Here is a 27,612-nt window from a genome sequence, read left to right on the forward strand (position 1 = left end):
TAGCATCTATCTGGGTCCTTCCATATCACCCCACAGGGCTTAGAGGAAAAAGCAACCAATGCAAACATGAAGTTGTGAGTAATAAAGTCTTTTGTCCCTGACTCAACAGTCTCCTCTCTGCCAACACCTATAAAACTGTACCAGACTAGTTAGCTTGCAAGTAGGGTAAAATCTCAGGCTCATAGTTCTTGATATAAAAATAGTAGACAGACAATAATTACTTCTTAAATAAAGAGAACAAATAGCCATGTATAGCTGAATTCCATGACTTAACATGGAGGCTTACAATTTTCTTTAGCAAAAGTGTGTCATAGTCTGTACTTTATTTTATATGTAATTAAAACAAAAATACTATTCTAATGCTTCTCATTCTGAAACCCATATACCTTATGTCAATAAGTGATGCTACTTAATAATTCAGTCTTTTTGGAAGATGGGAGACATAAACGAATTTTTACAAAATCATATTTAATACCGAAAAAGGATTGGGTTTCTAAAAATCAGCAGATGTAACTAAATCAAAACAAAAACATTGACATTATGGGCTGTCCTTTCTCTGATATTTCTCTGTTTTACCAAGTCCCTTAATGGAAAAAGCACATCAATATGGGCCATTAAATGAAAATAATGACATACTGGATTTCATTTGGACAAATATGCTGAAATATTATACTTAAATTAAACTCCGTTATTTAATAAAAAGTACTACTTAACCTATCACAACTAGTGAACCAAATCACACCAACCACTTTTCCCACCTACCTCTCATCATCAAATTGATAGTGATAAAGAACAGCAATGCTGTTGAGCAAGATACCATGCATGCAGTGTAAATTGTAACATAAAACTAAAATGTAATAAACAGGGAAAGAAAAACAAAATTCTGACCCTCCAGGAAAAAAAAAGTCAGAAAAGATTTCTCTTTTCCCAAATTCTAAAAAATGATCACTTTAACCACTAAATTAGTTTAAACACCACTGACTCCTCCAAAGCCACAAATTTTAAATTTTTCCCCACAAAGCCTTAAAACATTTCATTTTCCTTCAACATTATGCAAGTTACAATAAGATTTCTACTAAAGCAAACAACTGCCCCTGTACTCAACAATCATTTCTTTAAATCATTTTGAGACCCCCTCCACCACAAGCTATCAAGAAACTAACCACTAGGTCAACTGGTCTTCACTGATTCCAACACCTGCTGCTGAGTGATAGAATGACTCAAAATTTCTGAACTGTTTTAGAGATTCACTTTGAGTGGGCTACTACTCACTCCTCAGTAAGGAAACTTGAAAGCCTTAAGTAGCTAAGTTCTCTACTCTAGCCCAAACGGAATCTGCGGTAGCTGGTGGAATGAAGGCAACAAAAAGGTACTTGACAACAGACACCTGGTATTTGGCTGCCTACAGGTTGCCACTTGGGCAAATTTTCAGCTTGTTCCTGTCCAAAGGATGTGCTATTTTCAGGTACTCAATGAAAGATAATCTACATCAGAAAATAATCTGATGAGAACTTTGGCATAAAAACAAAAGGATTCCAAATTTTAAACATATTCATGGCCTTTAATTTTTTTAGTCTTTTTAAAATTTAATTACTTTAAAAAGACAAGAAACACAACAATTATGGGAACAAAAAAGAATATTTGAAATTAAGTTTGAGTAATTCTAGAATGGCAGAAGGTAAAATTAGACACAGCTAGTCACCTGAGTGCCTGTGATGTTTTACCATTCCTATGTGAAGGTCTTCCTGTGGGCTTTGTTTCCTGGTAGGAGATCCCTGGAAGCATACAGTGTTTAAATAGATTAATCACAGAGCATCCTGTCTTTATTGTGGTGTACATGTTTCTAGAAGTTACAAAGAGTATTATGCCTGCTATTTCATGATGTCCTTTTTTCACCTTATTTCAAATATTCTTCCCAAGAATAAGAGTACAAATAGTACATAGAATTGTTTAAAGAATCCAAATATCTTGACTTTTTCTTTTCAAATCTAATTTTAGAAATGTTACCAATTGTTAATTCATCCAACATCAGGAAGAAAAATAAGTATGGGGCATAGCCGAATTACCTACAGGGTAGCTTTTACAGTCAGGTGTATACCAACAAAAGTCACTTTGTTTTCTTCACCTGGAAATATAGGAATGTTATATCATCTCTTTCTAGAAAGAAGAGCAAAGTAACTTTTTACAAAATGTTCCTCATTATTTAATGTGTATGAACACATCTACTAATGATTCTACTGTAACTTTCAAGAGATAGATATTTGTCCCTCTTCCTCATAATCCCAGAGGGAAAAGGTAACTATCATGAAACATTTTTAAAAGCTTTATATATTATATCAATATAAAATAAACCAGTTCCTCCACTATATTAATGGTATCTGGCTTTTCAAGACAGAATTCACTAAGGATGTTGAAAATATAAACCACACACCAAAATGTTAGACTTCCATTTGGAGGCAAAAGCTAACTGGCAACCCTAGTTTGAGTCACACTGTGAAACCCCATTTTCCTAACTTAATTTATCTTGAATTGTTTGTGTGATGGTGTTGTTTGGTTTGCTTTTATGGTACAATGCACTGGTATCTTCAGCACTGCAGTTTACATGAAAATCCAATGTTCCTCACTTCCATAAAAAACAGTGCAAGGTGATAAAATTAAATTAGGGAAGAGTTATGTTGTTATGACAATGAAACTTTTGATGAGACTATCAAACTTTGAAAACAGGTCACTGAGAAGAATTAAGAAATACTTTCTTTGGATTTTTTTTAAGTAGATAAGATTCCCACCTCTGTGGGATGGCTCGTATAGGGGGAGCCCACAAACAGTATAATGGACTTTGAATCGCCCAAGTTATTTTCCAAACTTAAAATGGTGCCAAGACAGGTCCTCAAAGGAACTAAGAGAGCAACTTTCTCAATAAGCAAAAGCAGGATACAGTTCCAGATCATGAAAACTCTGCAATGCCGGTTTTGTGACCTTGACTCAGCGTCGCTGGGATGTTACCAAGAAACCACAATTCTTGGCAGCTGCACATTCAATGTACAAATGTTTACCAGATGTGAAGTTCATATGATCTATGCTGTATAATAGAAGCAAAAATGAATGTGCTGTGTAATATGACATGCTAGTTCATTCTGTGAGCCAGCAAGCAAGAAAACTGGTCTCATATTTAGACAAAGCCTATGGACTATTTGGAGTAAAGAGAAAACCTCTAAGTCCCACCTGCAATCCCCAATTAAAACTAATCCCATATGCTTGTTTAGCCTGTGGGAAATTCTACTAAGTAAGGTTCCTTTCTTTAGATTAAGCATTCCATCCTTGTTAAATAAAAACCCCCTTGGAAGATATAAACTATTATCAGTTATTACACTTCAGAGTAAATGAACTTCAGATCCTGTCTTGACAGTTGGTTCTGATATGAAAAATACATGAAGCTTGGTTGTTTAGATTGTAAAAGAAAAAGAATCATCAAGAGATAAAATTTAATACATATTCTCCCACTATTACTTGTCTGTTTATCCATTCATTCCACAATATGCACAGTCATCTACAATTATTCAGGCAATGTACTAAGCACTGAGGATACACAGATGAGAAAGCCTAGTGATAGCCTCAGCAAGTATAGGGGTTTTTGTGAAAAGATATCAAATATGTAACCACAATACAATAATAGAGACGTTAATGGATGTATGTGCAAGGTATTGGGAGCTTGGTGGAGTGAATACCTAGTTCCTGGCTGGCTGAGAGGAAATGGGTACATTCTCTGAGAGGAAGTAAAGTTCATCTGTGAATTAAAGGAAAACGAGGGATTTGCTAAATGACCTTAAGAAGACAGGAAGATAGTACCTGAAAATGCTTAAAAACACTAAAGAACAAGATGTGCTCAGTGAAAAGGTATTTATGAAGTGAACCACCCATGGAGAGTGGGAAAGGGGTGAGGGGTGAAGGAAATGAATGATAGGGCAGGTACTCAGGAAACAGAGCATGAACATGGCCTTTTGCATTAAGTGAAGAGGAGTGGACTTTGTCTTTAAAGTTTACCATAGGAGGGATTTTTAGCAGAGAGAAACATATTCTGGTTCACATTTTAGAAAGCTCACATTGGCGACAGTAGGGAGAATGGTGTACAGGAAGATGGAAAGTTTATGGCAGCAGTCAAATGAGAGGTAGTAAGGGCCTGAAGGATGGTGAGAGCAGAAATGGATTTGAGAGGCATTCAGGAGTTAAAACGGGCCAGGTCCTGTGACTATTTGATTGGAGTGGACAGGAGAAAGAGAATGACCCCAGCCTCTGGCTTGAACATCTTGTAGATAGATTTCTCCTGAAAGAATTCAGGAAAAATAAAACCAAATTTTCTTGCTAGAGGGTAGAGAAGAAGAAATATAAAGCATCTTAGTTTTTAGAAAATTAAGCACAAATTTCATATATGGACATGAAATGGTTCATACATGAAATTTGTGCTTAATTTTCTAAAACAGTATGGACAGACGAAAATGTTTACTTGACAGGTGAATATATAGACCCCTTGTGTGCCAGGATTTGAGTAATGGGGAGATGCAACTGACACTAAGCAGAGTGAGTGGACTTGGATTCTGGTCTGGCTTACTGTTTGCTTTTGAGTGTCAAGGGCTGAGATTTTTAGTCCATTAAAACTCCTTGTACGGAATAAAACAAATGACTAAAGTACAAGAATAACTAAGTAATTGCTGGTTCATCCATATGATGGAGTACTACAGAGGCATAAAATTCAAATGTTCCAAGAATACTTAATGACAATTTTAAAAATATCAATAAAAGAAAAAATACAAAAAAATGCAAAACTATATAGTAAGCTAATTATGTGATATTATATCTCTTTCATAGAAATGTCAAAAATTGTTACTTCCAGATAATAGCATTATGGTTATGTAATTTTTATTTTTTGATGCTTTCCAACTTTTCTATAAAGAACATGCATTATTTTGGCTGGGTATGATGGCTCACACCTGGAATTGTGTGTGAGCCAGAAATTTAGAAGGCTGAGGCAGGAGAATTGCTTGAGATCAGGAGTTTAAGCCCAGTCTGGGCAATACAGAGAAACCCTGTCTCTACAAAAAAAAAGTTGTTTTTAATTAGCTGAGCACGGTGGCTCATGCCTGTAGTCCTGGATACTCAGGAGCCTGAGGGGACAGAACCATTGAGCCCAGGAGTTTGAATTGCACTTCTGCACTTTAGCCTGGCCAATAGAGAGAGACCCTGTCTCAAAAACAACAGAATATGCATTATTTTAAAATCAGAAATAATAAACATATTTTTAAACTTACATATGTTTTAGATAAAGTTAATATCTCAAAAGGAGACTCTGCTCCACCAGCAAAACACATAATTGAATTATCATACACTAACCACAATAGATTATGCTGAGTAACAAATATATCCAAAAATTATTGTGCCTTATAACAACAAACATTTATTTTTTGCTCATACTCTACATCCACTATGAGCTGTCTAGTGGCCCTGCTCCACATTCCTCATTTTAGGATTGAGTCTGAGGAGTACAGTCATTTTCCAAGGTAAGGGTAAAGAGCTCTGGAGGTTCTCACACTGAAAATAAATGTTCCAGTGCAGAAATATATGTTAATTTCCACTCAGCTCATTGGCCATGAGTATCATGGGGCCAGAAAATGTAATCTGACTGTGTACCTGAAGTTTATTTGACAAACAGAACTAATAAGGATCTCCTATAACTACAAATTCATCCCCTCCACCACCACCACCAGCAGCAACAAAGAACTGGAGGGATTTTTATGGTAGTGTTTTTTAAAATGCAAATCACAATCCGTTGGTTGATCTTGAAATCAACTCAGTGGTCTATGACCAATAGTGTTTAATAGAATGGAAGGGAAAAGAAAATGTCAGAGCACATTGCATGTACAAAAGGTAAATATTATGATATATTTGGTATACATATTTCGAATAAATACAGATATGTCACAATGTAAAATTTATTTCTTCCTGTGGGTCCTGTAAAAACACTTGAAAGTCATTTTTCTACGGGAGTCCCAACTAAGCCAGATATATGGAAACATAACAATTTGCATACTAGGTTTTTCTAGTCCAGTGTCCTATGACTCTATGAAAGGCTGGGGGAAACTTGTATCAATCTCAAAGAACTCAGTCAATGTTTTACTCTTTTTTAATAGTATGGTCTCTCAATGATAAGTCAGTCGAGAAATATCATAAAGCAAACTCAATGTTTAGCATCCTTCAAGTGCTAAGAGTATAATTACATTTTATTTCTCCTAAAATAAAAAAATTCAAGTTTCCAAAGTTTTTCTTAATTCCATACAGCCTCATTTTATTTTTTTTAAGGAATAGATATACTTCTTATATCAATTCAAATGGCATCCTTGACCAGGATGAATTGTAATATAATTTTTTTTAGTTTGTATTGTTATTAACATAAAGTATTGTCATATTTTATAAGGTGATGATTTTTATCAGGCTTACTTATTTTTTGATGTTTAAGGGAAGAAAGTACACTTCAAAACCATAATCAATTGCAAAATACCTTCTGTATGAGTATCTAACTCCTTATCACATGCTTAATATTGCACAATTTTAAATGTTTTATTTCTTATTTTCAACTGAGAAAATACAAATTTGAAATACACTAGCTGTACATGTTTATGGGAAACATGCCATTTATCAATTTAGTTTCAAATTTTTCATTTCCAAAATAAATTCATCTTAACTCTTAGTTTCTATCACCCATGTGAAAGGTTTATAATTGCTTACTTAAATATACGAGCTCCAATCAGTGTTTTCTACCCTTCCCTCAAATAAACTGCCATGCTTTTTCCTACCTACCCTTCATAGCACCACCAGTTCAAAAGCCAGCCTTTTGTTTCTACAGGAAAAATGCTTGCTGACCAGCCAAGAATAAAACACACCTCACATGGTACAATCTTCTTTTACCTCCTAGATGACTCTACTGCCATTTACTAAGGATGTCAGAAGAGGTTTCCTGAGGAAGAAACAATCAATGTGAATTAACACCATCCTGACATTCAGGAGACCCAAATAAAACATGACTATGTTCAAAAGAACGGAAAATAAAAAGACTATCCTCAAAAATAACTTAGTGTGCAATTTCTTACCATATAAAAGGAAGCTCTGGTATGGAAAAATGATAAACATCCTGCATTTGTTAGTAAAGGAAGCATTATATTCAGTTCGGTAACAGCAACTTTTTTAAAAGTGATGAGTCACAATATTCAGTTCCTTCCTGGCGTTATTCAGCTAGGTGTGGGTAAAAGAGGATAGTACTGAGAACTAGACTCTCTGTATCCCAACCAAAGCCACTAAGACATTGCAGGAATTTGAGCAAGAAAACAAGCCTGGCTAGACTTCAGTATCTCCTCTGTAAAACCAGGGGCTGAGAAGATAAGCAAATTTGAGAATCTCTTCCATTTACAATTGGCTATAGTTCTATTGTCTTAAATATTTTACTAATTATGTATACTAGTAAATACATGGTTAATCAGCTTTCTAAAGCTGCAAAAAAAGTCATTTGTTTTCATTATTCAAACTGGATCCACTAGATCTAATATGTTATGACTTTTCTATAATTAACATTTTACGATCAAAATTATAATATCTATCCCCAGTTCTATTACTTTTAAAGAGCTCCAAAGATATATACGGTAACATTCAGATCATTCTCCTTTCATAAGTTTTTTGATTGCTAAGCTATCAAGATGAAAAATAATCCCATGAAAATGTTCTTCCTTTTAAATGAGTAACAAGCACTTCAAAAATCCAACTGAATTCTTGCAGTATATGATTTAGGACTCCAATATATGAGATTTCTTAAACTATTTGACATTGTTTTCAACATACACAAAAAAAGTTAGCAAATGAATACCACAGTCAAATGTTGACTATCTGCCAAGTGGGATGGCAAGAGAGAACTAGTACACACAACCTTAAATTGTGGAGAGTTGGGGAAGACATATAATTGGGCACTAGAATGTGTCTTATTCTTATATTTGAATAAAACTATGTCTGGCATTCTGAAAATTGACAATACTATACTTCCAACTGAGTAAAAAATGAAAACATCCTAGGAAAAAGCAACTCAAGAGAACTAAAAAACATTCTAGTTAGTAAATATTTTGCCTCACATCTTAGAAAACAAGAACAATATGCAATGTTTAAAAAGATATTTTAAACTCTGCTATGTTAGACTAGTGTGACAAACAAAGTGAATTACAAACATTGATACTGTCATTAAATATTTCAAAAAATTCTTGCAGAACAGATCTCTAAAAGGGGTCATGTTGTATAAACTCAAGACAGTATTGTTATCAAGTTTGCTTCCTACAAAGCAGGAGATTCATGAGGTGGGAAACTCTCCTATCTCACTGTTCACTCCAAAGTCAGTTAGTTACGTTCTGCTATACAGACTTTCAGATTCAATAGTGTAAAGCAGAAACAGCTGCACTGGACTTCGTTCATCCTGAAAAACAGACATTTCTCAAGCGTGTGCCAAGTGCAGTCTCAGAATTACAATATGTCAGACTTTATCCAAAAGGAGATGCTCTTATTTTACTACATCATCCAAATGCTTTTCAGAAGAAATTGCAAACAAGATCCCCAGAGCCACATATTGCTTGGTCCAAAATGTTCACTACATAGTAGAAGTAATAAAGCAGATATCAAAATGACTCTTGTTCCTTTCTATAAATACAGGTGCTTTAGAATATTGTCAGATTAACACTGAAAGTCATACCTCTACAACTCCATCGCCTATATTGCTGGGAAAATTAGAAGAACAATAATACTCCGAGCTGGAAGTAAAAGAATTCTCAGAGCAGGGGGAAGAAAAGTGCTCTGACAGAGGTAGGTGCCCTTCAGAGAAGGATATACTTTACACAAATGAGGAAGAATGGCCTCTTGAACACTGTGCAACTCTTTGTATTTGTATCCACAGTAATCTAAGAGTTTGGGCACTTAGACTAGATTGACAAGACAGGCCCCAGGTAGCTTTCCCACTAGCAAAACCCAAGAGAAGAAGCAGCCATATCCAATAAATAAGACACTAATACTTTGCCCAACTTTATAATTATTGGTGGCAAGCTCCAGATAGTTTTAAATACAAAATTGCAAACACAAAAATAGGCATACAAATAAGAGTGAACAAATATCAATAAAAACCATCAACAGGAAAAAACCCATGAACTCAATGAATACATTAACAGCCATAGAAAAAGTTAATAACAGTAAAAAGAAAAGGACTCACTTAAATCTAATTGATATATTCAAATATATAGGTAAGAATATTAGTGAATAAAAAGAGAAAGAATCAATTAGTATCTTAGAAAATTAAAAACTTAATAATGGATATAGTTGAAGATAGAAATAACTAGATGAAAAATCAAGTTGAAGACTTCTACCATATTACAATGCAAAAGAACACAGAATTTTCAAAATATTTCAGAAGAATATTTAGAAGAAAAAACTAAAAAGAGACATATGGAGAAATATAGGAGAGAAACGGTAAAGGAAAAAATTTCAGTGCTAAATTAACATTTGAATCTTCAAACTGAAAAAGCATTACAAATATCAAGCTGCTTGAATAGGCAAAAAAAAAGACCTATTTCATATTTTTGTGAAAAGTTATAATTCAAAGAATAGAGCAAAAAAATCCTAAGTGTTTGGGGGAGGGGCAGGATGCCTAAAAAGAAATAAAGTTTAGCTTGTCTAGAGACTTCTTATCACAAAAGTGAAGCTAAAAAACAATGAGGGGGTAATTGATACCAATCAGCCATTAATAGGAAAATATGTTTTAGTTAATATGTAGAAATGTAATTATAACAATTATGATATAAATAGGATTATAACTTCCAGAGATAACTGGTAGAAAAGGAAAATAAAGCAAACAATTCCAAATAACAGAAAAAATTGTTATAATAAAAAACAAGAAAGCATGGTAAAAACAGAAAACATAAGTAAACTTCAAGGAAAAAGTCCAAACATATTAGCAATCGTAATAAAGTTTAATGGGTTAAATTTGCCTATTTGGAATCCAGAAAAATTTGAAATTGTGTTTTTTAAAGTCTTTGTATATGCTGTTTACAAGAAATCCACCTAAAACTCAGTGACAGAATATGTTGAATATAAAGGGGCAGAAATATAATTTACTAGGTAAATACTAATAAAAGAAAATAAATATAGTATGAAAAATAGAATTCAAAGCAAAAGTATTAAACAGGATCAAAAAGGAAAATTTCATATTTATATAAGATGCATTTCCTAAGAAATAAGTTATGAAACTATAACCATTTTCTTTTAATATTTTGTCAAGAACATTTTCTATAGTTATTTACTTTCTATATTTTCTATTATCTCTAAAGACACATTTACTGTTAAACATCATTTTTAACACTGCTTCATAATCAGTACAAAAGGCAACGTTTTCCCTAATAGTACACATTTAGGATTTTTTTTCTAAAATACAAAAAAATTGCACTTTCATCTCCATCACCAGTGGAAATGCTCACCTGAAGAGTAATGACCTCCTCATTTCCCAATTCAATAGCTTCCTCACCCACACTCTCGTACTTCTCTCCTTTATCTTCCTCTGCTTACAAAATCACACACTCTTAATCACTCTTCTCATGCTTTCTCATATTCTTCTCTTAAAAGCTATCCTTTCTCCTGATTGGTCATTTTCTTTTGGCCTTTTTGTTTTTGGCAGACTATTGACAAATGATTCTTAGCCAACTGATCACTGCCCCTCATCCAGAAAACACAACATCTTCCCCTGCTCCAGTGATTGCTTCCACTCAAGGACTTCAGTTTCTGCATACTGAAATATCTTATTTCCTACTTCTCTACACCTAAACCTTCCATTCCTACTAGGCAAGTTATATTGAGTCCCTTAAGTAAGCCATTTCCATTCATAGTTCTAAGCCTTATCTCAAAACACACCTTAATTTGTGGCTTATAGATTAATGTTCAGGGTCTAGGTAATAAACACCATAAACTTACAGAAACTTGGCATAAGTAATCTGTATATGCAATAAAGAAATGGGAGGCAAAAGGGAACAGAAATAGCTATGAATATCAATGCATACATATGCCTCTGGTAAAGCCCACAAGCCTGAAGGTTAAAAACAATTGTGAACCAGGCCTATATTCAGCTGGTACAAAGCAGGTTGCTGTACAGATTGTGTATGCACATCTGTTTTGACTGGATCTGAACCCACTCCAATTGGCTGATGTTCTGGCTTTTCTGATTGTTTAATGTTCTAAGCCTCAATCCTATTTGTGAACACTTACAAAACTTACAAAAGGAATGAGTCACTGAACACTCTGCAGTGCTAAGTGCCAAAAATAGATCATATAAAACTAACCTGTACTTCTTTGATAGCTGTACTAGGCTGACATCAGGGGAATACTGTTCATAATAGTTCAAAAACGAAAATGAATTAATGTAAGTTGGATATAAGACTATTTAAATGGTCCCCTAATGAAGAATAACACCTGATGTCAGCCTGGTAGGAGGTTTCTGGTGGTATGTTTTAGAGTTCTATGATTTTCCCTGTCTAATTGGTTATTCATAATTTGAATGAGGGAGATGATGGCTTGCAAATTAAATTTCTAGACGAAGCAAACCTTGAAAGATGACTAACTAATGGAATAGAAGACTGGACAAAAAAAAATCTCAACGGAATAAATAATAGACCACTACAACAAGGCAAAATTCAAAAGAAATACAAAACTTCTGGGATCTAAAATTTGGATTATAGAATGCTCATTAGGAATAAAGTGGCTTAACAGCAGCAGGTCTGAGTTGACTAAATGGTCTGAGCTGATGCCAAATTGAATTCATTCGTGTAAACTAGCTGTCAAGAATTAATTTGCTCTTGAACTACACTGAGGAAAGAACAGGGCTACATCCTTTCTATTAAGCAATCAATGGCCAGAGATATCAAAACTGAATGTGTTTAGGGAAGGTTGACCAGAGTGGAGATATAAATACAAACCATCTCAAAGAAGTGGTTTCAGAATATGATGTTCCACTTGGGGCATCATATTAGCTGTCTTCAAATGCTAGGAACATGGAAAAAGAAATAAGGCTTGTTTCTGTCACTCCCAGAGTACACAACTAGGTCCAAAGCCTGGAAATTCCAGGGAGAAGTTTTTCAGTTTAAGAAAAAAGTTTTCAATAGATGGGGATTTCCCTAAAATAGAAAGTTTCCCATCATTGGAGGTGTTTGGTATTGGAAAGTAGGCTCAATATGTATGCTATAGGGAGGGGTGATGGCATCAAGTATTGTTGGGATAAACAATATTCGTATCACAAACAACAATTTGTAAGATACTGCCAGCCCTGTGACTTGTATTAACTAGAGTGTGTCTAAACAGAAACATTTGTTCAAACTGAAGCATGCTTCAAAAGGCTGGGTCAAGCCCCATCTCCTCCATGAAGCAAACCATGACAAAAACAGATCATATCTTCCACAGTGCTTACCTCTAGCATTAGACCATATGGAACTCAATTAAACAGAGTATTAGTTTGCTTTCTAAAAATTGTATTTAAAATAGTCCATCTCACAACTGTATCATAAGCAATCTGCCTATGGCTTTCCTTGATCTACTAAGTACCTAATGGCCACTGAAATTAAACTTGTCTACTCATTGCTTTTCTTGTTTTCATATGGCATATATTCAATGTTTTTACAGCTGACAATACCTCCTTGCTGCAAAAGTGATGAAATATACAGTAATGGCTATTTGGGAGTTCCTGGTGGTGCCTCTCCATCTTGATAGTTTAAAATTTCTATATTTTTCCATTTAAAACTTCTCAACTCCCTATTGAAAACAATGGTTATAAAAACTGAAATCCATTCTTACAGCAAAATGTAAGAATGAGAGCAAAATGTGCCTTTTTCTCCCTGTTTTTACTTGAGAACCTATCAATAGATGGCTCTGAGAAAACAGAAATCTCAGGAAAAGAAAAATTCGAAACGAAAAAAAAAGCCAAATTTTAAAATTCTCTAGAGTCTACAGTAATAGACAGTAGCAAAGTAGTGCACTCTAAAGAACCAGGGCTACATGTCTTCTTCATTGCAACTTGAAAAGTCTGCAGCTCTATACCGTCCTGATTACCTGAGGACACTCCCTTGAGTAAAACAGGTTTGCCCTGTCTAAGCATTGGCAATACTAAAACAATGAAATTTTTAAAAAGGAAAATGTTTTCCTCAGTTAACTTTATGATAAATGATAATCCTTAGGGATAAAACGCAAGAGTAGATAAAGTAGAAAGCATAAACACATTTAGGTTTTAAATGAAGTCATTAGTGTTCAAATCAAGTTTGAAAATGTAAAAATATAATTGCTTCTCTAATCTCACTTAGGCTCTTTAGGCCAAAGGCTCAAAAATATGACAGGTTACTAGAAAGGAGATTTGGAACTCAACTTAGCAACCATATCCAAAATGGCATAGAATAATTTAAAATGTACATTTATTAAATTAGTCAACCTTAGCATTTAATAATGTCGTAAGTCTGGCCAAAAATGTCCAATGTGAAATTACACTCTCCATCTGAAAATTAAAAATATTTAGAGGCACAATTAAGGAAATACACATACATAAATGGCTCTAAGTATTCTACAGAGGCAACTGGACGTTCATTTAATTAATTTAGAATGAATCAGAGGTCAAAAATATTCACATTTTTTCCAGTATTCTGAGATGTATAGTCTAAAAGTAATTGATTCTGATTCGCCCAGTGCCTCCACAGCTTTATTCTATAAAGCCTCAGTTCATTCAATTCAATTATGGTTTTTTTGTTTTATTTTTAGCTTAATAGACTACGTGGTTAGTCTAAATACCATGTAAAAATTTATGTACATTACATATACAGACTTCACCACAGTTTTGAGGAGAACATAGATCTAACCACATATTCCAATTATAAGCCTTCACATTACCGGGTATGAAACAATCAACAACCTGCTCAAAGTACTCTACTATAAGCAGCAATTGATTAGGGCTGGGAGCCTTGTGATATGACAACCAATCATGGCATCCAGAGAATCTAAGGGGAAACTGACTAACAAACTGAGTGCTCAAGGACAGCAATCATGTCATATTTAGGGCTGCATCCCTAGCCCCTCATCTAATCTATGGTAAAGGCTGAATAAATATTTGTTGAATGGATAAAATGATGCATATCTATACTGTTACAGCAAATCTGGACAGCAGAAGCATGAAGGCACCTGCTGAGAAGGCAGTGGATGCTGAAACTCGGGGCAGTCTTCTAAAAAAAAGACTCCACAATTGCTAAATCCAGGCGATCACCACAGACCACTTGCAGTTACAAGCAAGACCCGAGGATACCCTCAGTCTCACCCAACCACCACAGTGACTGCAACTGTGCCATTACGGCAAAGACTGACAGCCTCATGGACCCCAGAATCAACACCTACGGCCACAGAGCTTTACCTCAAAAGCTTCTGTTAGAGCTGCCACTGCCCTGCCACCTTCAGCAGATACCTTTCTCCCACATTCTCACTTCTCTCTCCCAAGTACAAGGTGGATAATGGCTAAAATCTGGATCTGCCTGTGCTCTAGGTCCTCAGTTACATGAAGAATATTCTCACCTAAAGAAGCAACAAGCTTTCCAAAACATAGGGATTCAAATGTAAGTGTGAAAAAGCTTAGGAGAATATTATTTATGATAATAACTAATTTGAACTAATCTGAGTACTTTGTATCTGCCAGCCCTTATGCCAAAGGGTTTATGTGCATTGTTTTATTTAACCCTTCTGACCATACTATGAAGTAGGTCCTCTGAATACCCACTTGACACATAGCAAATTAAGCTTTAAAAGGTCAAGCACCATGCACAAAGTCACACAAGTGGTAAATGTCAGAGCCACAACCATACAACATTCATAATCTTAGCTATTACTCTATATGGCCTCAATGTATTAGAGTATGTAACTATTTTTTTGCATTCACAAGGAGTAATAATATTTTCTGCTTTTTAGAAATAATTATTTCATTTTCACCAGATGTTACATCTCTAATTAGTGTCTACATCTGGCACAACGTGTACTCTATGAATTATAGGAACATGAATCAATCACATTCTAACAATCATTATCTCTCACTTGTATGGGAATTTGAAATTATAATTCCAAATGTTTCCATATACAAAGCATGTATCTAAGTATTCATTTTTGCATCATAAAAATAATACATGTATTTAAAAATACACATGAGAAAACAAAGAAAAGCATAAAAAAGGCTACCACCTCACAACCCAAACACAACTGTTAACATTTTGGGAAACATATAATTTAGAGCTCAAAAATATAATTTGATTACTCATATAAACATGATTTCCAACAAAAAGCCATAATTCAAATTTAAAATTTTTTTTCAAGTGTTGGAAAGACCAATGAAAAAAATTTTTTATATAATTTCCACATTAGAAGTCAAAGATAAATTTGTTTAGTCATCGTGAAAAAGAGTTTACAATTTGTTTGGAAGAAAAAGCTGTTATTACTCACCATTCACAGTAACATCCATCTTCAGTGAACATTCAAGTATGTTGTTATGGTTTCAATGTGTCCACTCCAAAATTTACAAGATGCCAATGTGATTGTATTAAGGGGTGAGGCCTTTAGAAGGTGATTAGGCCATAAGGGCTCCTCCAATATGAATGGGATTAAAGCCTGGTATGGTTTGCTTGTGTCCCACCCAAATCTCATCTTGAATTATAGCTCCCATAATTCCAATGTGTTGTGAGAGGGACCCGGTGGGAGATAATTGAATCATGGGGATGATTTCCCCCATACTGTTCTCATGGGGTTGAATAAGTCTCACGAATCTGATGGTATTATAAGGGGAAACCCCTTCTGCTTGGCTCTCATTTTCTCTGTCTGCCACCAGGCAAGATGTGTCATTTGCCTTCCACCGTGATTATAAGACCTCCCTAGCCACATGGAACTGTGAGTCCATTAAACTTTTTTTTTTTTTTTTTTAAATAAACCACCCAGTCTCAGGTATGTATTTATCAGCAGTGTGAGAACAGAATAATACAAAGCTGTTATAAAAGAGGTTTCAGGCAGCTTTCAGCTGGCTTTCCTTTAGTCTTCCACCATGTGAGAACGCAGTGTTTCCTCTGGAGGGTGCAGCCATGAGGCGCCACCCTGGAAGCAGCCTCCACCTGACAACAGAACTGCCAGTGCCTTGATCTTAGATTCCAGCCTCCAGAACTGTGAGGAAATAAATTTCTGTTCTTTATAAATTACCCAGTCTCAAGTATTTTGTTATAGCAGCATAAAATGAACTGAGATATACCTCAATAGGAATCTTAGGAATAAATAAACTCTACATTTCTCAGTAGACCGATTTCCTAAAGGATCCAATGACTTCATGCTGACTTAAACTCTATATAGAGATGCTCTCAGATGCAACCTTTTAGATGTTCCATGATGGCTTTCTATGTTTAGATGTTCCATGATGTTCTAATGGTGCTTTTAACTGAGAAAAATAAACAAATGGCAAAATGAAAGAGAACTTTGCAAGCACACCTGTCTAACTCTCCTTACTGCAGGCTTTTCTAAGCTTCCAGCATCTCAGTAAGTTGGTGGCAGGCTGGATGAGAAGCCATTTCCTGGCCCAGGGTCTTCTTGGCCTTTATTTAGTATTTGACACGTCAATATTAATATTATCTAAATAGTAGTGTAGAAATGACACATAATTTAGATTATAGGTACCTATCGCTCACACTTCACACTCACATGTTTTCTGTCGTTACAAAAATACAAAAGTTTGAATTAGGTTCCATGTGCCTCTGCTTCCATTAAGAGCTCTGCATCTTACTTTCCCTTTTCAACCCTGCTCCCTCCCCATTCCATAGGCACCCAAGTAGGAGCTCTGCCCATTCCTATACCACTCTGGTTAAAACAATTATCATGTTGCTATGAACTGAAAGCTGCCCTCCCAAAAATCATGTGTACAAGCCTTAACTCCCAACATGGTGATATTTGAAGACAAGGCCTTTGGGAGGTAATTAGATAACAAGACTGGTGCCCTCAGGACTGGTAGGCCCTTATAAATAGACAGAGAGCTTGTTTTCTTTTCATCATGAGAAAAGAACAAAAAGATCACTCTCTGTAAGCCAGAAATAGAGCCCTTTCAAAAGCCAAATTGGCCGGCACCTTGATCTTGGACTCCCTAGCCTCCAGGAACATGAGAAATAAATTTCTGTTGTTTAAGCCACCTGCTGTATGGAATTTTACTTTAGCAGCCTGGGCTAACTAAGACACATATCATCCCTCTTCCCCAGTTGATATTTCTCTTTATCTCATTTCAAAACTTAGCCTAGTGTTGCTAGCTAACAAGGAATCTGAACAGGGAGAAAAAAAGTAAAAGAGCTGTAAAATGATCCAAAGGCAAACTGCCAAGGAGAACAGGTGATGATCAATAGGGAAACGGTGGAGAGCAGCCTGATTCTCAGGACCCTGGGTATTTACCTTCTCCACAATGCTTCTCTCCGGGATAATCTCTCCACTTGTTGCCAAGACATTACTTCAAACCACATTGAACACTTTCTAAAGATTAATAAATAGTATTATGTCAAACGACAATCAAAAATGGTTTAAGAAATCCAGTGATACATCATGCTATGCTTGTTGAGGTTTTTAAATTTAAATTAGAAGCATTTTGCCTTCTACATTGTTCAAGGTATTTACAAAATATTATTTTTTAATAATAAATTGAAGGGAGTTTTTCATTTTTAAAAAAGAAACAGCAGATTGGCTATTAATAGACTCTCTGAAACAGACTTTAGCAACTTTTTGTCTGAATCCCCTTTACCTAAGATAGCCAGCCACTTGGTAGACACTTAATAGTTATTTGATGAATGGCTGAACACTAACAAGGAATGTTCCTCCCTGTTTTACCTTTAATATTCCATCTTCTGAGTACTGCTGGAAAACACATGCCTATACACACCCTATAAGTGGAACCAAACTCTCTCTTCCTAATGAAGTTGCAAAATACGTATACAACAAGGTCTAAAAATGTTAAAGTATATTAATTTAATATTTTAATAAATTGTTTCCATTGAATCACCTATGAATTTAAAGGTTCTCATAAAAATATAAAAATAAGTTTTGAGTGCTTTTATTTACTCCATTACATAATTAATGCAAAAGACTAAAATTCCAAAGAATCTTTTTAAAAGAACTTTCTAAAAAGCTCAAACTTCGCTAGAACATTTTACTTTGAATTAAAAAAACCTTTTTTCTTGGTCCTTAGTCTTTTCTTCTCAACACCAATGAGTACATAAACAAACAGTTAAGGGGTAGCATAACACTGCAATCATGGCTAAATTGACCTAGATCAAAACAAGGCAAGTCCAAACAAAAACTAAGCAGTGAATCAAACACAAGCATCTGGCAGGATTCCCAGAAGGTCACTAAGCTTGGACTTCAGAAAATTGTCAATGTTTCTTGAAATTTTCAAAGATTTATCTGAGTATTTCATTGGTGAAAACCAAAATGTCCGAGAAACAACAAGGAGAAAAAATTATATTGAATTCTTTGAAGTGACAAAGGTGAAAAAATTATCCTTTTCACAACTGATAACTTCAGATTTATTTTGTTGGCATTGTAAACATATTGCTTTCAGCGCTCTTTAACTAAAGAAATATTTTAAGTAAATGTCCCTGAAATTAAACTGGGATAAGTGGAACAAGTATAACTATAGTATTCCAGTGGTATTCTGTAAGTTGGATTGCGCGTCTCTTTGTCAACATTATCTGATTTTTTGGAATGCAAGACAGTTGAATGAAAAATGTACTAAGTAGGATTAAAGTACTAAAAAAATATGAATTGTTATCCAGTGCCATCACTAACTCTTCATGAGCCCTTGGCTAAGAATGACATCTCCAAACCTGTTCCCTCATTTATATTAAGCAAATTCTAATATCCCTAACCATTCTAAAAATTCTATGAGTACATGAGAATCCCATGGATATAGTTAGTGTGTAGATATGTTCCAGGGACTCTCTTTATAAATGACATGATTACTTTACTCTTTTCACAATAAATTTCAAACATTCCAACACAGAACACAGTCTAAAAAACTGTTCTCAGGTGATTCAAATGTCCAGTCAAGTTTGGGAACCAGTGGGTTAAAGCAGTGATTCCCTAGATGTGGTCTCTGGCCAGCCACAGCAGTATCAACTGGGACCTTACAAAAATGTTGTTCTAAATTTATTATTTTCTGAGAAACTTTAAGTACTTCACTTATTCTGAGGCAAATTATCCCATTAAATAAAATGGAAAAATCATGAAATGAACACCAAATTAATAACCTAAATTACTATTTCCTTTTAGGATCTCACTTTCAGAGGTGAAAACAGAAAAGAGAGCTTCAGCTTAAAGCATTCATTAAGGCCCAAAGTAAAATAATAGCAAATTCTTATTAAGCACTTACTATGAGCCAGGCACTGTTTTAAGAACTTTACATTTGTTAACTCATTTACTCCTCACAACAGCCCTACTAAGGTAGGTTCTACTATCCCAATTTTACCAATGAGGAAACAGAAGCAAAAAGTGATTATGTAACTTGTCCAAGTTTAAACAACTAGAAAGTAATGAGGTCAGGATTCAGGGCTAGGCAGTCTGGCTGCACAGTACCTTGTCTTTAACCAAGAGTCTATGCAGAAAGTTGGGGAATTTAGCCTCATGGTTCATTTTCTTCCTATGAGACTGGACCATGTGCCAGAAATAAACATTTCAACTCTGTTTCTCACAAGAATAGTAATGAAGCAAACTAAAAAATTACTATTGCATGCTGAGAAATATAATCCAAAGATAATAAATACAAAATAAAAACACGTATCCATTTCCTGTGATAGGTCTTACTCACAACAGTTTCAAGATTGACCTTAATAGTAAAACCATCCACTATGGAACAAAGAGGGCCCTGAAAATGAACCTAAATGAATGCCAGGTAACCCTCATCAAAACATTTCTAAGTGAGCCAGGTTATGTAAACCAAGCACAACTTCTTTACGATTATATCTGCTCTGGGCCCTATACCTATGAGAGGAGAATCATAAAGTCACTGTGGGGCACTGCAATATTGATCATTCCTAGTTGGCCATTCACTGCAAGCAGTGCTGCCCCATCTGTCACTCTGAATTGCAACATCATAGACTCTCTTAGCTTTTCAGTTAAGTTATTCAGAACACATCATTTGATTACTGAGAATCTGAATTTGCTCCTATATGTCTCCATTTTTCCCATTAATAGGTATGCCTCTGACCTTCTTTTTCATCCCCACAGCTACTCCTCTTTCCACAGTGAGTCAAATAGGAAACCCTATTTATAATAAATTGGAATTACATTTGGTTTAATAACATTAAATTCTAATTCTAATCATTTTAATAACATTAAATTATAATTTTTAAAGTATCCTAATGAAGATCTGATTTCTTCAATGGAGGACTTACTGAAGTGCTTAGATGCCGGAACTTGCTTTATGTTTAGTCTTATAGAAGGCATATAAGATTGGTAATAGGCAGGTTACAACCTCTTGCATTTAAAGACGCCAGATGAGTCATAAAAGGCATTCTCAGTAATACACTATTCAACTTATCGCTAAAATAAAAGAGAATGGAAATTAATTTCAAAGTACAGAATCATTTGGCATCTTTTTCGGCATTAATACCATAAATATTTTCACTAGATCTACTTGGTCCTAAGAGGATAATAGAGATCAGTTCCAACCAAATAATGTGAAAGGAATTGATTGTATGCGTGTGTGTGTGACTTGAAGCATTTTGAAATTATTGCAGCTAAGGAAGAAAAGGACTCATTACCTCACCTACTCTTTTTGCCAGTTTAGGCTTGTCCTTGCTCTGTGTCCTCATTTTGCTTTCTCTTATATTTTCTTGAACAAATCATGATGTAACTGGATAGGGTTTCCTTTATTCACTCTGTTAAGAACCTAAGAAACACCAGATAGTACTTCTAAACTAGCTCTCCTGGAGACTACACCATGCCACTTTTAGATGCTCTCTCATTTGGATTTTCTTTTATAAAGAAAAGTATTCTGAAGCACCAGATTTTACGGCTATTTAAATATGAATGTTAATACATTATAAAGGCTACCAGAAGGTGAAATCCTCCACCACAGTGACTAAAGAAAAACTAGGCTATTGATTTGAAGCTAATCTAAAACTTTTTCCAGAAAGTTCCATATAAAGTATGTAATAAAATTATAAGGATAATTTGAGGATGTCCATATAGTCACCTTCTAAGGGTGCAGTTGGTATTTAAATAAAAATCTAATCATGTGTCAACATAGATCTTATTTTAAGGTGTTTGAGGATTATGTTGTTTTATGGTGTGTATACATGAGTTTGTATTTTGAGCTAACAAATATTTAACTTACCATGCTAGGCACTTTAGAAGCATTATTTAACTCTGACAACAATGTGAATTATGAGGTAAGTGTACTAGTATGCCCCACATTTCACACATGAGGAAAATGAGGCTTGGAGAAGCTATGCAACTATCCAAGAGCACAGAGAAGCAGAAGAGCAGGTCTTGAACCCAGGTCTGCCTCAGACCAAAGTTCCTGTCCCTAACCACTATCTAAATTTCCCCCAAATTCTCTAAATACAAGCTTAGTACCTAACCCTTAACAAGCTTATATACCTCAGTCACAAATTGGCACAGAAAAAAGCAGTTTGGAAAATAAATGTTCTCTGTACAGAAAGTCTTGGTACAGTTAGCCCTGTGTTCATTACAGCACACATGTGCTGGGATTGGAGTCATGCCTATTCTAGATTTTCTTATCCAATGTCAGATTTCTAATCCATTTAAGCCCATTTGCAAAGTCATTCTATTTTTGTACTAATGGCTTAGAAACAGCTGGAACTATTTTAGCCAAAATTTTGAAATCTCAGATATCTATAAAAAGAAAAAAAAAATGGTCCACTTCAATAATCCAGAGGCCTGCAACACTGAATTCCCTTTCACTAAAAAGAATTGGCATGAATCCCTTAAACCCTCAACTGCTTTAGGAAAAGAAAAAATACTGCATATGAGTTCTGTAACCTGCACTGATGACAGTGATGATCCAGGAACATCTCATCAGGGGTCAAAGATTCCTGTTATTACAGCTGGAAGACTCATGTATATTTCTTCCTTGGCTTCATTTCAACTTTTAGAAAAGGAAAAATTCCTATTCTCTCCTAAAGCAAGTATGCAAATTCTACTGCTTAAAAATTATTTTGATGATGGTTAAGTCTCCCCTTTATAAGATCTTTCAAAGTCCCCAGTATGCTTTTTTTTTTTCAATATGGGCAAAACTCTACTAATAAATAACTAAGGTTTTTCTGAAAAGTGGTCTGTTGCCTCCTCCCTTGGTGGAGGGAAATTTGCAGGTGTCTTCTCTGATTAAATAAGGTCCAACCCAACAGTTTTCAAACTTGAGCAAGCACTAGCGTCACCTGGAGGGCTCATTAAAACACAGGTTTCTGGGCCCCACCTCAGGGTTTTAGGTTCAGTGGGTCTAGGGCGGAGCTAGAGCCCTAGATTTTGTTTGTATTTCTCAAAGTTACCAGGTGCTTGCTGCTGCTGGCCAGATGCCACACAGCAAATCACTGCTGTAGTTCACTGCTTTCTATACTCGACTGCACGTTGGAATCACCTGAGAAAAGTTTTAAATATGTTAATGCTCAAAGTCCCACCCCCAGAGATTCTGAGTAATTGGTCTGGGGTGCTGCTCAAGCACCGATTTTTTTAAAGGTCCCGGAATGAGTCCATAATGCAGCAGCCACAAAGAACCTCTGGCCCACCCAACACAGCCCCAGACCCACAGCTCTGCGCGCTCAGCGCCATGTGTGGACGCTGGAGACCCTTCCAAGAAGCTAAAAGCGGAGGGTGGGGTTGAGCTCAGGGGAGTAAATCAACGCACGTTATCGTACTCAGAAGCCAAACACTCCAAGACAGGAATCTGCACCCAGAGAACCTCCCAAGATTCATTAACATGAAGTAACTTTGCAAGACAAATCCTGACATCTCAGCCTCCAGCTGGGCGCGGAATTCACCGGACGGTTCAACAACTGCTTTGGCGCAGGGAGAAGACTGAACCCCCAGGAAACCCAAAATGCCAAATTGCAGCCCCTGGAGGGCCAGCCCTGAGGCCCCCCGAGATGTCATTCTGGCAGCGAGAGGGGGAGTAGGAGGTGTCTCCTTACCTGGCGCAGTGTCCAGGCTCGGGGTTGCCGTCGCAGCCAGCTGAGTGTTGCGCCAGGGGGACAGGTAGGTTCCAGGCAGTGGCAAGCCCAACCCGAGCAAGACCTGAGCTGAAACGGATTGGCTGCCCTCCGCCCGGAGTCCGTTCTCCCTGCAGCGGCCAGTGCAGAGCGCAGAGGCTCAGAAACTCGCTCTCAGCCCCCTGGAGGCGGAGCCCGGGAGATAAGGTTCGCGCTCCCCACCCGCCCCCTTTCCTTGGCCGAAGACCAGAGGGTGGATTTTGGATCTGGATCTTGAAGGGCGAACTGCTAGTGTCGCCCTGGTGGAAACACTCAGTTCAAATCCTGCTAGCATCAGAAAATGCACGATTGAGGATTGAAAACGAGGGTGAAGGAGGACCAGGGAAGCGCGAGGAGAGAGGCAAAATAAGGGACTGCCAGGAAAGCAGGAAAGGCAACTCAGTTGAAAGGGCAAGCACCAAAGGAGGCAAAGACTTGGGCAAAACCAGAGCATCGCCTGCACTGATCGAAGGAGGCCTGCCTCCCTTGCCCAAGAAGAACTCCCCTCTGGGACGCCAAGGTACTTTGCAGCGGACTGATGTTCCTTGCTTTTAACCAAAAGTAACAGCTGCTCCAAAACCTGAGGGAAGCTCACTTTCAAATAGTCAAGTAGGCAGTGACCTTTGAGGGTTTAGCGATTACAAAGGAAGCCTCCGAATAAGGTGACAGCCTTATGACAAGATAAAGATGCTGTCTGCTCTGCCCCTTTGAGTCCATTCTTCACAGAGCAGCCAGAAAGTTATTTAACATTCATATGCTTTCCCTATTACCTGCCACTCTTCTTTTCTCACCCTGCACCCCTCCTACCCCAACACACACAAGACCTGTTTGCCCTTTCTTATACACACCAGTGTGTTCTCATCTCACTTGGCATTTCTTCTGCCTCCAAAGCTCTGTCCCAGACCTTATCATAGTTGCCTGCTTCTGTTCATCAAATTCTCCACTCAAATGACACTTTGAGAGTGAGTCCTTCCTGTACATCCCATCCAAATGGAATGCCCAACCCCACTTTGGTTTCAACAGATCACTTATTGCTATCTGAAGTTTTTTATATCTTCGTTGCTTGTGTGTTTCCTATCCAACTCAAGGTATGCTCTATGAGGGCAGGAAATTGGTCTTGTTCCCAGCTGTGTCCCCTGAGCCTAGAACAATACCTGGAATATACAAGGTGCTCAATAAATATTGGCTAAATGAATGTGTGAATTAATTTCTCCCTGTGGGAACAGGTTCACAAAGAAATGCCTTCTTCAATAACTGTACTCACTTAATTCAGGTGTGATACAAACATCTTCAAATGATCATTTCCTGAATTTCCTTATTCATTCATGTTAGATTCTACTGTTATGAAAATATGATAGGAGAACATTGCTTTGGATTTGGTAACATCTTCTTAGATATGACACCAAAAGCACAAGCAATTCAAGAAAAAATAAGTTAGACTCCATCAAAATTTAAAATGTTGTGCTTCAAACCACACTATCTAGAAGGTATACAGCCCACAGACTGAGAAAATATTTGCGTACCATCTATACAATTAGATTCTTGTGTCCAGATATATAAAAATCTTACAAGTCAAGAATAAAAAGACAGTTTAAAAATGCACAAAGTATTTAGACGTTTCTCCAAAGAAGATCTACTAATGGCCAATGAGAACATGAATGAATGCTAAACATAATTAGCCATTGGGGAAATGAAAATTAAAACCACAAGCAGATACACTTTATACCACTAGGATGGCTAAAATAAGAAAGACAAACACTAAGTGTTAGGGAGGATATGGAGAAATTGGAACACTCATATATTCCTAGTGGGCTTGTAAAAATGATTAAGCCACTTTGGAAAACAGTTTGCCATTCTCTAAAATGTTCAATGTAGAGTTAACATATGAACTGACAAATTCATTCTTCAGTAGATAGCCAAGAAAATCAAAAACGTATATCCACATCAACACTTCTATATGAATATTCATAAGCATGTTACTCATAAAGCCAAAGGCGGTAACAACCCAAATGTCTATCAGCGGATGAATGGATAAGAAAAGTGTTATATCCCTACAATGGAATATTATTCTGACATAAAAAGGAATGAAACGCTACATGCTAAAGCATGGTTGAACCTGAGCATGTTAGCTAAAAGAAGCCAGTCACACACACACAAAAAACACTTATTGTATGATTCTGTCAATATAAAATGTTCAGAATAAGCAAATCCATAGCTACCTGAAGTATGTAGTAAATCCATACCTATAATACATGAAGTGCTGGTAGAAGGAAAAAATGGGAGTGAGTGTTAATGGGAATGGGGTTTGCTTTGGGGTGATAAAAATGCTCTGGGGTTTGTGCTGATAGTGACAATTTTGAATATACTAAAAACTACTGAATTGTTGACTTTAGAATGGTCAGTTTTACAGTATGTGAATTATATATCAGTTTTAAAACACTGATTTGTACCCTTTTAGTGGGTAAATTTTATGATGTATGAATTGTAGGTCAATAAAGATGTTATTAAAAATAAGAAATAAAATGCACTGGTTTTAACTGAACTGTAAAATATTCCTCTAAATTTTGTCATGGCTCTCTGGAGAACTATTCTTGTCCTAAGTGAATTCACAATTTTTTAAAACATGTCTGCACAATTGTTGCTTGATTTCATCATCCCCATTCCCAAAATATGCCATGTGGCACATACATACTTAGGGAAATATTCATAGGGTTCCTTTAAGACAACTGCTTTAATTGAAAAGAAGGAGAAGAAGAAAAATCTAACCTAAACTAGGAAACTGTTGTGACGGCATTTTGCAGATACAACCAAGGTTTTAAATGAATTAACATTAGGACAGAGAGACTGTATGGATGGGTTTGATCTGATCACCTGAACCCTTTAAAGCAGAGAGGTTTCCTCACAGAAGAGGAAGTTAGAGAGGCATGCTTTGGCTGGCCTCGGGGAAAGCTATCATCCACGTAATGAACTGCCTGCGGAGGTCACATGGTAAGGAACAGTGAGCAGCCTCTAGGATCTGAGAACCATCCCAGGCTGACAGCTTGAAAAACAACAGAGACTTCAGTTGTACAACCACAAGGAAATGAATTTTGTCAACAACTAGTGAGCCTAGAAGATGACCGTGAGCTTAGATGAGAGCCTCAGCCCTAGCCAACACTTTGATTTCAGCCCACTGAGACTCTCAGCAGACAATCCAGCATCACCATATTCAGACTTCTAACCCATAGAAACTGTGATATGAACTATTTGTGATGTTTTAAGCTGCTAAATTTGTGGTAATTTGTTATGCAACAACAGAAAACTAATGCAGTTACCATAAACCCATATATTCTAGCAAGGTCTAAATTTCTTGAGCTATTCATTTTAGTAAAGATAGTATCTTTTTATATCTGATTAATATTATTTAATTACTAAATACTTGTATGGCTTTAAATGTTTAAATTTACAAACTAGGAAAAAGAATATACTTGCCAAGTTAAACTTCCCAATGTTTGTTTTAGAATATTATTGTGCCCAAATTTACAATATTGTTTCTTCCTCCTCAATAACAGATATTTAAGTCATAGACCCCCAAAATTAGAACACAAGAGATCAAAAAAGCCCTTCATTTCCCTTACAGTCCTCTGTCTCACCTCTGCCTCATTCAAATGCAGGCTATCAAGATAGAAGATGCTGTTACATAAAGATTGGCTGTAATTGATATATTGCTCTCTTAGAAATACATTTATCCTGATTCTTCAGGACTCCTCAATTCCCTGCTAAGGTAATAATTCTTCTTCTTCTTCAAAAGAATAAGCCTAAATGACTACTATATTATGGCATTTTAAGTCTCAAATTCTCAACTAAATTATATTTAATCAATCTACCACAGTGAACCTAAGCCACACAGCACCACTAAGAGCAGGTGTCATATCTACATTGTTTCGCATTATATTCCCATGGGAACAGTAAACAAATATTTATCGAATGAATACCTAATGTGACAAGTCCAAGACAGAAAAATGTCAATGTATATAATATTGAATAAATTGATGTTATTTATTCCAGGCACCAGGCTAGACTTGGGATGTAGCTATGAGCAAAAGCTCATTGTTCATAAAGCTCCTTTGATTGGATGTGTGTGAGTGTGTATGTGAAAAAATGGGAACTATTTGAGAATATTAAAGTTATTTGGCATAGTTTTTCTAAAACCTATAAACAGGACTAGCCCCTGTCCTCCCTCATGAAATGTCTAGTCTAGTGAATGAAATTTAACTCAGGACATAAA

At 36.1% G+C, this 27,612-nt stretch overlaps 1 protein-coding gene across 1 annotated transcript in view; it reads right to left on the reverse strand.

The window, feature by feature from the left end:
- COL21A1 (collagen type XXI alpha 1 chain) overlaps positions 1–23,450 on the reverse strand; it is a 204,565-nt gene extending 181,115 nt beyond the window's left edge. The window contains exon 1 of the mRNA XM_054493050.2: positions 23,289–23,450. The gene's annotated coding sequence lies outside the window, so the exon portion shown is untranslated. The remainder of the gene's footprint in view (positions 1–23,288) is intronic.
- Between the last annotated feature and the right edge of the window lie 4,162 nt (positions 23,451–27,612).

Source organism: Pongo pygmaeus, chromosome 5 (genome assembly GCF_028885625.2).
Source record: "Pongo pygmaeus isolate AG05252 chromosome 5, NHGRI_mPonPyg2-v2.0_pri, whole genome shotgun sequence".
NCBI classification, from domain to species: Eukaryota; Metazoa; Chordata; class Mammalia; order Primates; family Hominidae; genus Pongo; species Pongo pygmaeus.